The 7,213-nt window shown below is 40.9% G+C and overlaps 2 long non-coding RNA genes across 4 annotated transcripts; both read left to right on the top strand.

The window, feature by feature from the left end:
• Nucleotides 1-2,708: 2,708 nt before the first annotated feature.
• LOC112078102 (uncharacterized) lies at nt 2,709-4,156 on the top strand. Its single transcript, XR_002895591.2, has 4 exons — nt 2,709-2,793; nt 2,875-2,990; nt 3,197-3,307; nt 3,581-4,156. It is a non-coding gene; the product is annotated as an uncharacterized lncRNA (long non-coding RNA).
• Nucleotides 4,157-5,362: 1,206 nt separating this feature from the next.
• Nucleotides 5,363-6,251, top strand: LOC139026608 (uncharacterized). 3 transcript variants are annotated; one of them, XR_011478456.1, is made up of 4 exons: nt 5,363-5,383; nt 5,467-5,619; nt 5,701-5,752; nt 5,800-6,251. It is a non-coding gene; the product is annotated as an uncharacterized lncRNA (long non-coding RNA). The 3 variants fall into 3 exon arrangements; XR_011478455.1 differs by lacking the exon at nt 5,363-5,383 and having other exon boundaries at nt 5,419-5,619; nt 5,826-6,251; XR_011478454.1 differs by lacking the exon at nt 5,363-5,383 and having other exon boundaries at nt 5,419-5,619.
• The last annotated feature ends 962 nt before the right edge of the window (nt 6,252-7,213 follow it).

Below are 7,213 nucleotides of genomic sequence, written 5' to 3'. Positions count from 1 at the left end.
AACACACTACATCAACTGTCTGGGTGGGTAAACTAACACACAACCACATCAACTGTCTGGTGGGTAACTAACTAACAACCACATCAACGTCTGGGTGGAACTAACTACACACACATCAACTGTCTGCTGGTGGTAACTAACACAACCACATCAACTGTCTGGGTGGGTAACTAACACAACCAACATCAACTGTCTGGGTGGGTAACTAACACAACCACATCAACTGTCTGGGTGGGTAATAACTAACACAACCACATCAACTGTCTGGGTGGGTAACATAACTAACAACCACATCAACTGTCTGGGTGGGTAACTAACTAACACACACATCAACTGTCTTGGGTAACTAAACAACACCACATCAACTGTCTGGGTGGGTAAACTAACTAAACACTACTACTCAACTGTCTGGGTGGGTAACTAACTAACACTACTACATCAACTGTCTGGGTGGGTAACTAACTAACCAACATACATCAACTGTCTGGGTAACTAACTAACACAACACATCAACTGTCTGGACGTGGGTAACTAACTAACTAATACTACATCAACTGTCTGGGTGGGTAACTAACTAATACCACTTCATCTTCTGCTCGTGCATTCTTTCACTCATTATATTCTTTCACTGTTTATATAAATTTATTCTCGTTACAGTTGAAGTCAGAAGTTTACATATACTTAGGTTAGAGTTATTAAAACTCGTTTTTCAACCACTCCACAAATTTGTTGTTAACAAACTATAGTTTTGGCAAGTCGGTTAGGACATCTACTTTGTGCTGATACAAGTCATTTTTCCAACAATTGTTTACAGACAGTATATACAGTTGAAGTCGGAAGTTTACGTACTGTACACCTTATCTAAATACATTTTAACTCAGTTTTTCACAATTCCTGACATTTAATCCAAGTACAAATTCCTGCCTTAGGTCAGTCAGGATCACCACTTTATTTTAAGAATGTGAAATGTCAGAATAATAGTAGAGAGAATTATTTATTTCAGCTTTTATTTCTTTCATCACATTCCCAGTGGGTCAGAAGTTTACATACACTCAATTAGTATTTGGTAGCATTGCCTTTAATTGTTTAACTTGGGTCAAATGTTTCGGGTAGCCTTTCACAAGCTTCCCACAAAAAGTTGGGTGAATTTTGCCCATTCCTCCTGACCGAGCTGGTGTAACTGAGTCAGGTTTGTAGGCCTCCTTGCACTCACACACTTTTTCAGTTCTGCCCACACATTTTCTATAGGATTGAGCTCAGGGCTTTGTGATGGCCACTCCAATACCTTGACTTTGTTGTCCTTAAGCCATTTTGCCACAACTTTGGAAGTATGCTTGGGGTCATTGTCCATTTGGAAGACCCATTTGCGACCAAGCTTTAACCTCCCGACTGATGTCTTGAGATGTTGCTTCAATATACCACATAATTTTCCTGCCTCATGATGCCATCTATTTTGTGAAGTGCACCAGTCCCTCCTGCAGCAAAGCACCCCCACAACATGATGCTGCCACCCCCATGCTTCACGGTTGGGATGGTGTTCTTCGGCTTGTAAGCCTCCCCTTTTCGCTCCGAACATAACGATGGTCATCATGGCCAAACAGTTCTATTTTTGTTTCATCAGACCAGAGGACATTTCTCCAAAAGTATGATCTTTGTCCCCATGTGCGGTTGCAAACCGTAGTCTGTCATTTTTATGGCGGTTTGGAGCTTTTGGAGCAGTGGTTTCTTCTTGCTGAGCGGCCTTTCAGGTTATGTCGATATAGGACTTGTTTTACTGTGGATATAGATACTTTTGTACCTGTTTCTTCAGCATCTTCACAAGGTCCTTTGCTGTTGTTCTGGGATTGATTTGTACTTTTCGCACCAAAGTACGTTCATCTCTAGGAGACAGAACGCGTCTCCTCCTGAGCGGTATGACGGCTGCGTGGTCCCTTGGTGTTTATACTTGCGTACTATTGTTTGTACAGATGAATTGGTACCTTCAGGCATTTGGAAATTGCTCCCAAGGATGAACCAGACTTGTGGTGGTCTACAATTGTTTTTCTGAGGTCTTGGCTGATTTCTTCTGATTTTCCCATGACGTCAAGCAAAGGGCACTGAGTTTGAAGGTAGGCCTTGAAATACATCCACAGGTACACCTCCAATTGACTCAAATTATGTCAATTAGCCTATCAGAAGCTTCTAAAGCCATGACATCATTTTCTGGAATTTTCCAACTGTTTAAAGGCACAGTCAACTTAGTGTATGTAAACTTCTGACCCTCTGGAATTGTGATACAGTGAATTATAAGTGAATAATCTGTCTGTAAACAATTGTTGGAAAAATGACTTGTGTCATGCACAAAGTAGATGTCCTAAACGACTTGCCAAAACTATAGTTTGTTAACAAGAAATTTGTGGAGTGGTTGAAAAACGAGTTTTAATGATTCCAACATAAGTGTATGTAAACTTCTGACTTCAACTGTATCTCTCTTGTCATTTCACTCTTATCATTTTCTCATAGAAGAAGAGACTTGACCCTTCACATTGGAAAAGACAAAATATGTTACTCATTCAGAAGAATCACAACAGTGATTGTAGGAGATGTTTAACTCTTTACTCTGCGTGTGCGTGTGTGTGGTGTGTGTGTGTGTGTGTGTGTGTGTGTGTGTGTGTGTGTGTGTGGTGTGGTGTGGTGTGGTTGTGTGTGCTTGTGTGGGTGTGGTGTGGTGTGGTGTGTGTGTGTAGAGGATGCCAGAGCTGTGCTGAGTGAGGTGGAGTTGCTGCAGGCCACCATTGACCAGGTCTCTCTCAGGTAAAACACCTTTACTAGAACCATCATGTGTAACTAGAGATGAAATATGGGTTGTTTTGCTACAATGGTGCTTCTGAACAGGGAGGAAGAGCCTTCCAGGAGAGTGTCTGGTGAGAGAAAGACTGCAGCGTCCGGCTCACAGAGGAAGAGACAGAGAAAAAGGGAGGAAGAGGAAGACAGCGACTCCAGTGCAGAATGTGGGTATTTTATCCTCTAGCAGTTATTCATTCAGACCCATAACCATTCAGATGGTGGTAGACTATAACAGTTATGTGGGTATTTTATCCTCTACCTCTCATTCTCTCCCTATTTCCCCCACTGTCTCCATATTCCTCTTCTTTCTGTCTGTCTCCCACACCTTCGTTCTCTCCCCCCTCCTCACCCCCCTGTCCCCCCCCTCTAGTTGATCAGTGGGTTCAGTGTAGTAGGTCTGTCTGTGGGAAATGGAGGAGAGTGGAGAGACACGTTGACCTGGCTGCCCTTCCCAGCGACTGGACCTGTATACACGACACAGGTACACACACATCACCATACAATGATTCAGCCTCTCCTTACACTCAGCATCAGAAAATGTTGACATTGAACCAATGACATTTGGTTGATTTGTCAACAAACATGAATTCAATAAAAAAAGTCACAATGTCATTGGATTAAAAAAAATAAAATAAATGTAATTACCTTACGTTGATGACTTTTTGCAAATCTGATATGTTTTCCAAGTGTATTCAACATCATCACATGAATTTTTGCCCAGTGGGTATGTTGCATTTAATGTGTGTTTGTGTAGGCCCTGGTCTCTGTGAGGCTGCGGAGGACAGCTGGTCGGAACAAGAGTGTGATGTCATCAACAGCAGTCTGGTTCCTGGGTCTCTGGTCTGGGCTCAACAGATTGGATATCCTTGGTACACTACGCACACATACTGAACACAATTTAAATGTTTTCTTTGTTTAACTTGGCAAGTCAGTTAAGAACAAATTCTTATTTTCAATGACGGCCTACTGGGGAACAGTGGGTTAACTGCCTTGTTCAGGGGCGGAACGACAGATTTGTACCTTGTCAGCTCGGTGATTTGATCTTGCAACCTTTCGGTTACTAGTCCAACGCTCTGACCACTAGGCTACCCTGCCTCCACTATCCACACACACTACATACAAAGACACCCCTTCAGATTAGTGTATTCTGCTATTTCAGCCACACCAGTTGCKGACAGGTGTATAAAATCAAACACACAGCCATGCAATCTCCATAGACAAACATTGTCAGTAGAATGGCCTTACTGAAGAGATAAGTGACTTTCAACGTGACCGTCATAGGATGCCACCTTTCCAACAAGTCAGTTCGTCAAATGTCTGTCCTGCTAGAGCTGCCCCGGTCAACTAAGTGCTGTTTTTGTAAAGTGGAAACGTAAGAGAGGATGTGTAATTTCTGACTTTAAGATCCGACACCACCCAGGCTCTGCTGACTGGTTTACCCAGGTGAAGGTTACAATGGATACCTGCACTACACACAGCAACACACACTACACATTGAACATACACACCATTTACACACAAATCGAAATGTCATAATGAAAGATCAACTAGTACCAGCTGTTTTCATTCAGTAATTTATAAATAGGAGACTTCCAGTGATCTTACAGGGTACAGGTCAGTGTGTTAGTCTAAACAGGTAACAGGTCAGTGTGTTGTACAGGTCAGTGGTGTATCTAACGAGGGTACAGGTCTTGTGTAATCTAAACTGGGTACAGGTACAGTGTCATCTAAACAGGGTGACACGGTCAGGTGTGATTAAACAGGGTACGGTCGGTGACAAAGGGTACGGAGTGGTGTCTAATCTAAACAGGAGTATCAGGGTCAGTGTGGTATCATAACAGGGTTAACAGGTAAGTGTGTATACTAAGCAGGGTTACAGGTCACGCTGTGTAATGTATACAGTAAGCAGTTGGTACTAAAGGTAACAGGCTAGTTGTGTATTCTAACAGGGCACAGGTCAGTGTGTATTCAGTAAGTCTAGGTGTATAACCAGTGAGGCAGTGTGTATCTAACAGGTAGTCTATGTACTTAAGGGTACAGATCAGTGTCTATCTACAGTAATGCAGGTTATAACAGGAACGTAGTTGTTCTAAGGTACAGGTCGTGTTATCCCTAACAGGTACAGGTGTGACTAACAGTGTGTACTCTACAGTTGGTACAAGTCAGTGGTATCTAAGGTGAAGGTCGTGTGGTGATCTATATACAGGGTACAGGTCTCAGAGTGGTGTATCTATACAGTGGTAACAGGTAGTGTGTATCTACAACGAGGGTACAGGTCAGTGTGTATCTAAGTGTCAGGAGGTATGATCAACGGTTCCAGGTCAGTGTATATCTAACAGGGTAACAGGTCAGCGTGTATCTAACAGGGTAAAGGTGCAGTAGTGTATCTACAAGGTACATGGTCAGTGTGTATCTAACAGGGTACAGTCAGTGTGTATCTAACAGGGTACAAGGTCAGTGTGATAGCAATAAGTCACGTGGTAAGTTCAGGACAAAGGGTACAGGTCAGTGCTGTATCTAAACAGGGTACAGGTCATGTGTATCTAACAGGGTACAGGTCAGTGTGTTCTAACACAGGGTACCAGGGTCAGTGTGTATCTAACAAGGTACAGGTCAGTGTCGTTATCTAACAGGGTAAAGGTCAGTGTGTATCTAACAGGGTACAGGTCAGTGTGTATCTAACAGGGTACAGGTCAGTGTGTATCTAACAGGGTACAGCAGTGTGTATCTAGCGGGTACAGGTCAGTGTGTATCTAACAGGGTACAGGTCAGTGTGTATCTAACAGGGTACAGGTCAGTGTGTATTAACAGGGTACAGGTCGTACTAGTAGTAGTATAACAGGTACAGGTCAGTGTGTATCTTACAGTGTACAGGTCAGTGTGTATCTAACAGGGTACAGGTCAGTGTGTATCTAACAGGGTACAGGTCAGTGTGTACTAACAGGATACAGGTCGTGTGTACTAACGGTACAGGTCAGTGTGTATCTAACAGGGTACAGGTCAGTGTGTATCTTACAGGGTACAGGTCAGTATTCCTGTTGAACTGGCAGAAGGTCTTGGTGTCTGGATCTCTCTCCACTATCGCCGGCCACCTGGATCAATATAATCAATAACACATTGTCAATACAATCAGTACTTTATATTACAGTGGAGGACAGGACAGTGGTTATTCATGGGTTATACAGCAGTGTCATGTTATATAGACTTTTTAGTTTGTCCATTCATTCTAAATTGGAGCCAGAGGTCGCATTAGCTTCCAGAAATCAGCATTTTCAAAAGGAAGCATCAAAGAATCTGTGTTTTAAACCATTTCACCTGCATTTCATTTTGAAGGTGACAGTGTGTTTTGATTCAATGGAGTGATCAGGGTATAGTTATAGTTTATAGCAGCTATAGTTTCCCTTCACACAAAATACATCACTGCACCACTTTCACCATAAATAGCTTAATTTCATCAGTGGCTGTTTGGCTGGAAGACCAAAAATTTGACACATTTAAATGTTAATGAGCTTACAATGAGAAAGCAAGGTATTTAAAAAAAGAGAATCATGCATGGCCATCATATTTATAATGTTTAGCATAGAGGAATGAGCCATCATATTAATGTTTAGCATAGAAGGAATGTACCATCATATTATAATGTTAGCATAGAAGGAATGTAGCCATCATATTTCTAATGTTTAGCATAGAAGGAATGTAGCCATCATATTTATAATGTTTTAGCATAGGAGGAATGTAGCCATCATATTTATAATGTTTAGCATTGAAGAATGTAGCCATCATATTTATAATGTTTAGCATTGAAGGAATGTAGCCATCATATTTTATAATGTTTAGCATTGAAGGAAGTAGCCATATATTTATAAGTTAGCATAGAAGAATGTAGCCATCATATTATAATGTTTAGCATAGAAGGAATGTAGCCATCATATTTATAATGTTTAGCATAGAAGGAACGTAGCCATCATATTTATAATGTTTAGCATTGAAGGAATGTAGCCATCATATTTATAATGTTTAGCATTGAAGGAACGTAGCCATCATATTTATAATGTTTAGCATAGAAGGAATGTAGCCATCATATTTATAATGTTTAGCATAGAAGGAATGTAGCCATCATATTTATAATGTTTAGCATAGAAGAATGTAGCCATCATATTTATAATGTTTAGCATAGAAGGAAGTAGCCATCATATTTATAATGTTTAGCATTGAAGGAATGTAGCCTCATATTTATAATGTTTAGCATAGAAGGAATGTAGCCATCATATTTATAATGTTTAGCATAGAAGGAACGTAGCCATAATATTTATAATGTTTAGCATAGAAGAATGTAGCCATCATATTTATAATGTTTAGCATAGAAGGAATGTAGCCATCATATTTA

This window comes from Salvelinus sp. IW2-2015, unplaced genomic scaffold (genome assembly GCF_002910315.2).
Source record: "Salvelinus sp. IW2-2015 unplaced genomic scaffold, ASM291031v2 Un_scaffold5260, whole genome shotgun sequence".
Classification (NCBI taxonomy): Eukaryota; Metazoa; Chordata; class Actinopteri; order Salmoniformes; family Salmonidae; genus Salvelinus; species Salvelinus sp. IW2-2015.
The sequence above is the reverse complement of the archived record's forward strand: the minus strand, read 5'-3'. Positions and strand labels throughout refer to the sequence as shown.